At 37.6% G+C, this 11599-nt stretch overlaps 1 long non-coding RNA gene across 1 annotated transcript; it reads left to right on the forward strand.

Annotated features, from left to right (window-relative positions):
* Positions 1-9297: 9297 nt before the first annotated feature.
* LOC149829159 (uncharacterized) lies at positions 9298-10928 on the forward strand. Its single transcript, XR_016434210.1, has 2 exons — positions 9298-9742; positions 10608-10928. It is a non-coding gene; the product is annotated as an uncharacterized LOC149829159 (long non-coding RNA).
* Positions 10929-11599: the final 671 nt, after the last annotated feature.

The following is an 11599-nucleotide window of genomic DNA, read 5'->3' on the forward strand; positions in this document are numbered from 1 at the left end:
ATCCATTTTCTTATTCACTTTGTGGAAGAGACATTACCACAGTTCTGGTCATGGCCAATTTCAATTGCAGGTTATAACAAACTTGTGATACAACCTTTTCTGATCCCATCTTTATCTTCCTCAGGGAGGGCAGATTGACCTTTCTTGGTTCTTTCAGGGAGAGGGTCTGAAACTGCATGGTTTAATCATCGTCTATTCTGCATTTTTCTGCTATGTTCTGCTCTCTTCTTATCTCTCTTCTATCTCATTTATAATTTCTTGTTGTGAATTGTTCAGTAGGTGACCTCTCGTCATCCTATTCGTTGTTAATCTTGTGCTGAATTCTTCCTATCAGTAATAAAATTTCTCTTTCTTTCAAAAACAAAAAGATAGAATTCAACAATATTAAAAAAAATATATCTCACTTTTAAAGATATTTGGTTGGTGTCAAATGTACGATGATGTTACCCAATATTGTATGTATAATAATAATAATTATTATTATTATTATTTTATTATCATGCGAGGGCAAAAGTCCCCCAACTTGTGGTCTACAACAAAATTAGTGTTGAGAACCGCAAAAGACATTCCAGTTTAGGGGCAATATTGTATGCATTATTGACCCCTAAATTTAGGGATGGTAATGGACAGGGGTAGGGCATAAGTTCTCCACCCCCGCCCCATGTAGTAACTCAAACCTCCATCCCCACACAAAGATGTATATTATCCTCCACCCCCGGCTTCATCCCTGTTTCATGTCCTTCAACCACAGTCCAAATGGGGGCGAGGTGGGGCTCCATTTCTTCTTTCTCTATTGTCACCCCATAGAAGGATAGGGGATGGGGCGAGGCGGGGATTGGGACAGAGATGGAGCAGGACTGGGGAAGCATAAGTCCATGAAGTTCGGTTATTAAACAGTATGGTTTTATGAAATTTTATACCAAGCTAGGCTCGTAATTAAAAATTTAGTTAAAAATAAAATCAAGTTTATTTTTAAGTTGATTTCTTTGATTAAGAATTCTTTTGAACTCCACTGATTGGAAAATCTGAAGCAAATAATGTCAACCAAAGTAGAAAACGTTGGGCCTATGCCTTAAAAAAATGTATCATGATAAGGCTTATCCCTATTCCATATAGGGCTATAATTTGTTGAGCCAGTCAAACATTAGCCATCAGGTGTGGCCCTGACAGTGGACCTGCCGACACCCCACCTTACCCCATTTTGAATGAGAATGGAAGACATGAAACATGGATGTAGGCTGGGATGGAAGTTGAAATCAAAACTCATGCAAGTATGGAGGCGGGACCCCGCTCTGCCTTGTCTCATCCCCGAAGCCCGTTAGTAAAATAACTAAAATATCCTTAATGATTTAATAAAATTCCCGTCTTTGGGTTGCCGCTTCTCCAATAAGCTCTCCTTCCTCTACTTCCTCTGGTCCGTGTTCAACCTCCTTCTTTAAGGATGGTAATAGGATACATGGTTACTTGGCATTAGGGCTGCAAATGGATTGGATACAGGCAAATTCTTGCTAGATCCAAATCTGCAACTGAAATTTACTATGCAGATAAGATCCAATACAGTTGGACTAATTAAATTAGGATCCAACATATTTGTGGTAATGGTGGAACCTGTGATGAAAACAATTAAAACTAGGATCTTTATAAGTAAGAAAGTTCGTTCCGACTTAAAATACTGATGGAAATCCAATCCCAAATGAATTCCCATTTAGCAAAGCAGAATGCAATCCAAAATCACATTTGGATCTTATTATTGGGTCTGAATCTGAAAGTAATATGTTGGATTTGGATGGGTTGTCTAATTATATCCTACCCGCTTGCAGGCTAGTTTGCATGTTTTCTCTAAGCTTCGTCAAGTATAGGGACATGTTGGGGCATTATGTTGCTCCTCACATGAAAACATTACATTTTTTTTATCATCATAGAGAGAGAGAAAAAAGAAGGTCACTCAACCTCATAAGTAGTAGTATGAAAAAAACTGTGGTGAAGCCATCGATTGGATCTTGCTTATTGGTCGGATTCGTCTACCATAACTTAGATCAACTCTACTTCTGAGGGCTTTCTGATGAAGTTGCACCAAATCATTTATCTTAACATTGTAATTGTAATTATTTTGATCATTAATCTTTTGCTTCAAGAACATGAGATGCAACAATTGGGTGCAGGTAAGAGCGCATGGCCAGAACTGGTGGGTACACAAGGAAGCTTTGCCAAAACCATTATTGAAAGGGAGAACCACAATGTAATGGCTGCCTTTATGGGAGAGCTAATATGTGCTACTAGAGATATTCGTTGTGACCGCGTTTGCATCTTGCTTAACTCCCATGGAAGGGTTGCTCGCACCCCTAACATACAATAAATGGCTCTTAAATATGTAACAATGTTACTTATAATTAATAAATAAGTGTGCTTAATGACCAATTATGTATCAGCAGAAATATTTAATGAATAAAAAAGTTTGTCAATATCATGGATGAGTTTCAGAAGACTTGTTGGTAATGATGATTCACAACAATAGTATTGTTGGAACCATATTGAACATGAATAACAACCATTGGTGCTTGAACATGAATAACTGTTGTTGGTGTTCGACACCCACACTTACATGACCTATTGTGACTATTTCTACATGAACCACTTGTATAATTTTTGTCATATTTTGTTTAACACCTAATAAATATAAGAATCCATCCATTTCATCCTTTATGGTGAGTTGTGCTGATTCCTCAGGGCCCTTTTGAAGAGCCAGTCAAAACTTGATGGAAAATTGCTTCAATCATCCATTTTCTTATTCAATTCGTGGAAGACACATTACCACAGTTCTGGTCATGGCAAATTTCAATTGCAGGTTATAACAAAACTGTGATACAGCCCTTTTGGATCCCATCTTTATCTTCCTCAAGGGGCCAGATCAAAGTTTCTTAGTTCTTTCAGGGAGAGGGTCTGAAACTGCATGGTTTAATCATCGTCTACTATGCATTTGTGTGCTATGTTCTGCTCTCTTCTTATCTCTCTTCTATCTCATTTACAATTTCTTGTTGTGAATTGTTTAGTGGGTGATTTCTCATCATCCTATTCGTTGTTAAGTTTGTGTTGAATTCTTCCTATCAGTAATAAAATTTCTCTTTCTTTTGAAAACAAAAAAAAATATTATACAACAATATTAAAGAGAAAATTATCTCACTTTCAAAGATATTTGGTTGGTTTCAAATGTATGATGATGTTACCCAATATTGTATGTATTATTATAATAATAATAATTATTATTATTATTATTGTCATTATTATTATTATTATTATTTGATTATCAAGCAAGGAGAAAAGTCCCCTCTCCCTGTGGCTTACAACAAAATTAGTGTTGAGAGCCGCAAAAGACTTTCCAATCGATGGGCAATATTGTATGCATTAATTGACCCATAAATTTGGGGATGGCAATGGACCGGGGTGGGGGACAAGGTCTCCACCCCTGCCGCATGTCAAAACTCAAACCTCTATCCCCACACAAAGGATGGATTTTAACCTCCATCCCGGCTTCATCCCCGTTTCATGTCCTTCAAACCTAGTCCAAATGGGGGCGAGGCGGGGGAGGGCTTCAATTCACCTTGCTCTATTCTCACCTCATAGAAGAATTGGGGATAGCGCAGGGCAGGCCAAGGCGGGGATCAAGACAGAGACAGAGCAGGATGGGAGAAGCGTAAGTCCATCCCACCTCCATCCCCTTACTGGGATAAATTTTAACCTTCATGCTCACCTCCATCCCCGTTTTGTGTCCTTCATCCTCGATCCAAATGGGGTGAGGTGGAGCCCGATTTACCCCAATCCTCTGCCATCCCTAGCTAAATTAACATATAGCCCTTCGTTGCTTTAGTTCTATGTACCTACAAGAGTAGGCCTACCTCCCATTAATCCAAAGAAGGTTAAGTTGTCCCATCATTTATCCTTAGCGTAAGACATCAAGTTGGGTATGTGATGGGTAGTGGGGTACCCAACACAAGATGGGCTACGTTTGGGCATCCTTCTGCAGCTTGAAGCATGATAAGTTTTAATCTAACTTAACTAAATTAATAATGAGCTAGATTTCAAGTAGGGCCTAGATCGCATTTCAGTGGTGCCTGGCCTACTCACCTATTTACCAACAAGGCTTAAGGGTAAGATTGAATCGTCATCGATGAGACACACTGAGCATGGACCCTATACTCATCCACACACTCACACAAACACGGTATGCAATATTGGTGCATCCAACAAATATCGTTTTGGCATTTGTCACTGCTCAGTGTGTAAAGGTTATGAGAGATATAAGAGACACTCAACACATGCAAATAACACACAAATAGTTTAAGCGGTTAAGCAATGTGTGCCTACATCCATAAAAAGGTAAGAACTCGCTTTATTTTCTCTCTCTCCCACTCTCCCTCCCTCTCTCTCGCTTTACACAATTTTGCAGAGACTCAATTAATATACAAGTCTATTACATGGATCAATAAAGGAAGTCTTCTCATAAGATGGACTTCCTAATCTGCATTGAATCCATGTTATTATACTCATTTGGGATCCAAGTCTCCATACAGGGTGGGGCATGCCACTCTAGTGGTCTTGCCATATTATGGAAAGGCCATCTTGAATCACTTGTTATCTTTCTTGTCTGAATGTACTGCCCTACTAATATATTGCTCCTACATGGTTGTCATACTGTAGTGTGACTTCTTTCTATAAGTGATGGCTGATATCAACACTTGTCCTTCTAATCTCTTGTGTTGCAATTCTTGCTTCTCCTGCTTTTTTGAATTGTTGTTTTTCTTGACCACTTGTCTAATTCTCCAAATCACCAGGATCAAGATGAGAAACACTAGGATCAGCAATTTCCTTCTCATGCCACCTCAAGTTCAAGATGCCCACCATCTTTGTGTCATCTCCCTGAACACGCCCTCTCAAGCCAATCGCCATGTCATGGAGATTGAACTTGCTACATAACGAATAAAATCTGGGTCCCACAAGAGCTTTAGTAAATATATCAGTAGGTTGATCATCAAAGGGAATGAATTTGACTTGAATTTTCTGGTTGGCAACTTTTTCATCTACAAAGTGTGTCTGTTTTAATATGTTTTGTTCAGGCATAAAAAATAAGATTGGCAACAAGATATAATATGCCAAGATTGTCACACCATAGGGTAGGAAGAGATGTTTGATGTATACGCAGTTTTGATAGAGTCATTAGAGTCATTTTATCTATTGCTACTAGTTAGGGTGGCAAATTCTATAGGTAGATGTTAACAATGTTTTTTTATATGGTTTCTTAAAGGAAGAGATATATATGTCTCAACCTCCTACTTTTGAAAGTAAAGAGTATAAATATCATATATGTAAACTCACTAAATATCTTTAGTGTCTTAAATAAGCCCAATGTGTTTGTTATAAAAGACTTAGGGATTATTTGGTTGGACTTGCTTTTATGGTATCTAAAGTTGGTTCCTCTTTATTTATTAAGAAATTTTCTCACTCCGTAATATATGTTCTGGTATACATGGATGATATTATCGGTAAAGGGAGCTCACAACAAGAAATAAAATACTTTATTGACAACATTGTTAGAGAATTTAGACTTCATAAGTACATATCGTTGTAATGTTTGACCTTCAAAAGAACATATCATGGTAACTATTTTTTGATGCACAAAAGGTGGATGGGTAAAAAGTCAATTTATTTTAGTACGAAAATAGGTGTTATTTAGCTTGAATAGTACAATCAATTATAAGATTTAGCATTCAGATTTACAAATTGATTTGTTTACATAATGAAACCTTACACGAAACTCACATGACATGAGTTTTGGTAATCCGACAGTGGAGGAAAAACACAAACAAGGTAGATGCAGCTGATGGTGGCAACAATGCTCTCACTGAGCACACGACGGCTAAGGGTGCTTCAACGATAGCTTACAGTAGCAAAGGGTGTGTCGTCAAGGAGAGCTCCTATTACCGTAGATGGTGCATCGTCTAAGAGTGATCTGGAACGTTTATGGCAAAATATTGAGAGGAGCTCCTGTTACAGTAGAGGACTTTATTGTTTAGGGCAAAAACAGAACGTTATTCTTCCTTTTTTAGATGAAAGATATTTTTATCCTTTTCTAGAATCATTGTTTCATGGTGAGAAAGTGTACTTAAGTCTTTGCAATCGCACTGGACTCCGATGCTAACTGATGTTGACACACACGGGAATATGAGCCCCATGTGCTTACATATGTGGTGCTCATTTGAACCGCCAAAGACTCTGTTCAGTGGGGGAGAAATATAACCTGCTTCTTCTTGCCACTAGACCTGTGGCGGGTGGTGAGGGTTTCATTCCTACGAGCATCATTCCCTTGCATTAATGAGAGAAAGGGATATAAGCCCTTGCTCAACTGCAGCTTGGTGAGTTCTGGGGTAAGTGTGTCCCGGGAGTATGTGTATGGGTTGTTGTAACTAAATTATCTTAGATCCATTGGGATTTGTTGAGTTGGTAAAAGATTCTGCTGTAAAAAACTATCTTTATCTTGATACTACCTAATAATAAAAACAACACTAATCCGATTTCACAATCTAGTTTACTAGTGATGCATGCTTTTGTATGTGTGTCTGTGTTCATTTACAGTTTATGGTTTCAAATCCAACTATTCTAAACAAACTAAACAGTTAATCAACCAGACAAAACACAGATTTCAGTTTGAGGCTGTGTTTTAGAGACTTGAATCTCAAAACTGTGGATCTTCATGATTTAAGTGGGCTTTTTGGAGAGCTCAGATCTGGGGTTTTGAGCTCAGCAGTTTGCAAAAAGTTGAGATCTGGCGTGGAACCATGTGCCCATGTTAGTTTTAATAATTTGTATTTGATGTAATAGTGGCCTTCAAGATAAAAAAAACTTTAGGTTAATTATGCATTTTAGAAAGTTGACTTAGACCACCTTTTTTCGATAGCTCTGCCTTCCGTAATTATTATCAGTGTCCCAAAAGCGTAAAACTTGACCACTTTTTTGAAAAATAGTCTTAAATTTCTTGATTGATAATTCTTTGAAAATCAAAAGTTGGAGTGCATCATCGCAAGCATTGAATAGCTTGAAAAATAATAATTTACGACAAGCTGCCCAACTTATCAGCTACTTACAAGAAAAGTAGCACGACACACACAGTTCAACTTAAATGACTTATGGTCAACTGTGTCTTTGAAATATAATGGAAAAAACCAACAGCTACGTGTAATCATCAATATATTGGGCAGCTATTTGTAAATAGATGATAAATTCGCTGGTGTTTTTGTAAATTACTCAAAATCAAAGTACAACGCGTTCGGGAACAAGCATGACAGCCTTGGATGCCACTTATCTTCATCCTAAGATGAACGACATCTAAGGCACGTGTGCAATGTATTCATATTAGGGGTATCAATGGATCGAGGTATGACTCGATCCCCACCCGTACCGGATTCTATAGGGTCAGCATTTGGTTACAAAGAACAGGGTCCCCGATTATTTATTCGGGTCAAACCCATCAATTTCGATTATTAAACAATATGGTTTTATGAAATTTTGGGAGTGGGTGATTGAGTCTAGGTTGAGAAAGGTTGTCATGATATCGGAGAATCAATTTGGTTTTATGCCTGGAAGATCAACTATGGAAGCTATACATCTTCTTAGACAACTTATTGAGAGAAATAGAGAGAGGAACACAAATTTGCATATGGTTTTTATTGATTTGGAGAAGGCAGATGATAGAGTACCTAGGGACGTTCTCTGATGAACAATGATGAAGAAAGATGTTTCTCTCAAGTACATTAGTATAATTATAGATATGTATGAAGGAGTAGTAAAGAGTGGTTGGGTTACATCAAGGATCTGCTTTAAGCTCTTTCCTATTTGCTATAGTGATTGCGGTTGAAGAAAAAGTTTTATAGGACGACTATTAGGCCCGCTTTACTATATGGTACAGAATGTTGGGCTGCCAAGAGACATCATACTCAAAAAATGAGTATAGCTGAGATGCGTATGCTGAGATGGATGCGTGGAAATACAATAAAAGATAAGATTTAGAACGACGAGATACGTAAGAAGGTAGGCGTTTCACCCATTGAAAATAAGATGAGAGAATTGTTTACGGTGGTTTGGACATGTTCGGCGAAGGCTTAATGATGCTCCAGTTAGAAGGATGGAGAAATGGAAAAATATATTAGTTAAAAGAGGTCGGGGTTGGCTTAGGAAGACGTGGATGAAGGTGATAGGAAAGGATATGAATGCTTTAAACCTCAATGAGGACATGACATTGGATAGAAATGATTGGAGGAGAAGGATTCATGTGGAAGACCCAGAATGATTTTCTTTTTTGGTTCATATCGCCGACCCCAATTGTTTTCGGATGAAAGCGTAGTTGTTGTATGGTTTTATGAAATTTTATACCAAGCTAGGCCCAAAATTAAATATTTCCTTAAAAAATAAAATCAAGTTTATTTTTAAGCTGATTTCTTTGATTAATTATTCTTTTGAACTCCACTGTTTGGAAAAGCTGGAGTAAATAATGTCAACCAAAGTAGCAAACGTTAGGCATATGCCTAAAAAAACGTGTCATGATAAGGCTTATCCCTATTCCATCCATGTAAGGCCAGAATTTCTTGAGCCGGTCAAAAAATTGGCCATCAGGTGGGGCCCTGGCAGTGGACCTGCCGACACCACCCCCACCCCGTTTGTTTATGCCTCTTTGCATCCTATATTTGATAAACTAACAAAAAATGCCTCTTTTCCCTAACTTTGTTTGTATCGGACAAGGGACAAACAAACTAGAAATAGCCCCAAAGATGAAGCTATTTATTAATCGGGTGTTTTCTGAATTTTTTCTTTACTATGTAAGAAAAGTTTTTTTTATTTTTTATTAATTTTATTGGCGATATTTTCCAATAAAAAGGTGGGAAGAATAAAAAGTTCAATATCTCATTATAAAAAATTAGAGTTATTTTCCTGTTTTGAGCCCACTACGCAGACTGTTACACCAAGTATCCAGAGCATATCCAATGATTGGGCCCGAGTACTTTACAAATTAAACTACTCGGTCCACACAAAACACAGAAAATCGCTGTGCATTAACGATTTTCTGTGTTTTGTGTTTTATACAGAATATCACCGTCCGCGTAGTGATTTTTGGTGTTAGTGTTTTACACCAAAAAAAATAGCTACACGCCTTAGTGATTTTCTGTGTTTTGTGTGGCTGATACACATACACACACATCTTAAATAAACCAAAATGCCAAGATCAAGAGAAAGAGAGAGTATTTGGTAAGAAAGGGCATGCGTTTCTAAAACTTCTACCGACTCAGGTTTCTCAAAAAAGTGGGTTGGTGGGAATGGCAGCTGATGACAGTGCTTATCCACCAATACATACTAACTGGGATAACCTTATCACAACTCTTGACTTTTTCAGTTTCTTCAAGTACTAGTTAGATCTCTCTTTATCTCTCTCTGGTTGTAAAGTTAACATTCAAACAAGACGGCCATGTTAGTCAAAGTACTACGTCTATATATTTCCCACTTGTAATGAACCTCATCTATAAATTTCCAACAAGTAATATACCTTAACTGCAAGTGAACCTCTTAAAGAGAGAGATTAGAACCCAACACAAAGCCATGAGGTGCAGGTCATCAAATATAGTGAATGTCATGGGTGTGGCTGTCATCCTCTTCTTCCTTGTTGGATCATCCATGGCTGCCGGCCGCCTCGATTGCAAAGGTATATATTTATATACATGCATATGTCATTCATGCACATCGATATAACAATCTTCCTCCTTTTAACTCCTGTTTGGATAATGTCCTAGGCTTTGCATGTTATCAGCTAGAACATGAAATCAATCATCTAGTTTCTTGGATACATGGTTACTTGGCATTAGGGCTGCAAATGGATGGGATACAGGCAATTTCTTGCTAGATCCGAATCAGCAACTGAAATTTACTATCCAGATAAGATCCAATACAGTAGGGCTAAATTAGGACCCAACATATTTGTGATAATAGTGGAACCTGTGATGAAAACAATAAAAACTAGGCTCTTTACATGTAAGAAAGTTTGTTCCTACTTAAAATACTGATCGAAATCCAGTCCCAAATGAATTCCCATTTAGCAAAGCAGAATACAATCCAAAATCACATTTGGATCTTATTATTGGGTCTGAATCTGAAAGTAATATGTTGGATTTGGATGGGTTGTCTAATTATACTTGCTCGCTTGCAGGCTAGTTTGCAAGTTTTCTATGAGCTTCGTCAAGTATAGGGACATGTTGGGGCATTATGATGCTCCTCACATGGAAACATTGCATTTTTTTCTCTTCAAAGAGAGAGAGAGAGAGAGAGAGAGAGAGAGAGAGAGAGAGAGAGAGGCCACTCAACCTCATAGGTAGTAGTATGGCAGACATAGATTGGATCTTGCTTATTGGTCGGATTCATCTACCATAACTTAGATCAACTCTTCTTTTGAGGGTTTTCTCATGAAGTTGCACCAAATCATGTCTTAACATTGTAATTATAATTATTTTGATCATTAATCTTTTGCTTCAAGACCATGAGTTGCTAACATGAGATGCAACAATTGGATGCAGGTAAGAGCGCATGGCCAGAACTGGTCGGTACACAAGGAAGCTTTGCCAAAACCATTATTGAAAGGGAGAACCACCATGTAAAGGCTGCCTTTGAGGGGGATCCATTTTGTGCTACTAGAGATATTCGCTGCGACCGCGTTTGCATCTTGCTTAACTCCTATGGAAGGGTTGCTCGCACCCCTAACATACTATAAATGGCTCTTAAATATGTAACAATGTTACTTATAATTACTAAATAAGTGTGCTTGATGACCATTTATGTATCAGCAGAAATATTTAATGAATAAAAAAGTTTGTCAATATAATGGATGAGTTTCAGAAGCCTTGTTGGTAATGACGATTCACAACAATAGTATTGTTGGAACTAGCTTGAACATGAACAACAGTTATTGGTGCTTGAACATGAATAACTGCTATTGGTGCTTGAACAAGAACACCCACACTTACATGACCTATTGTGGCTATTTCTACATGAACCACTTCTTGTATAGTTTTTGTCATATTTTATTTAACATCTTATAAATATAAGGATCTATCCATTTCATCCTTTATGGTGAGTTATGTTGATTCTTCAGGGCCCTCTTGAAGAGCCAGTCAAAACTTGCTAGAAAATTGTTATCATCCATTTTCTTATTCACTTTGTGGAAGAGACATTACCACAGTTCTGGTCATGGACAATTTCAATTGCAGGTTATAACAAACTTGTGATACAACCTTTTCTGATCCCATCTTTATCTTCCCCAGGGGAGTCTGATTGACCTTTCTTGGTTCTTTCAGGGAGAGGGTCTGAAACTGCATGGTTTAATCATCGTCTATTCTGCATTTTTCTGCTATGTTATGCTCTCTTCTTATCTCTCTTCTATCTCATTTATAATTTCTTGTTGTGAATTGTTCGGTAGGTGACCTCTTGTCATCCTATTCGTTGTTAATCTTGTGCTGAATTCTTCCTATCAGTAATAAAATTTCTCTTTCTTTCAAAAACAAAAAGAAAT

This window comes from Nuphar pumila, chromosome 9, assembly GCF_984573655.1.
Source record: "Nuphar pumila chromosome 9, dmNupPumi1.hap1.1, whole genome shotgun sequence".
In the NCBI taxonomy this organism is placed as follows: domain Eukaryota; kingdom Viridiplantae; phylum Streptophyta; class Magnoliopsida; order Nymphaeales; family Nymphaeaceae; genus Nuphar; species Nuphar pumila.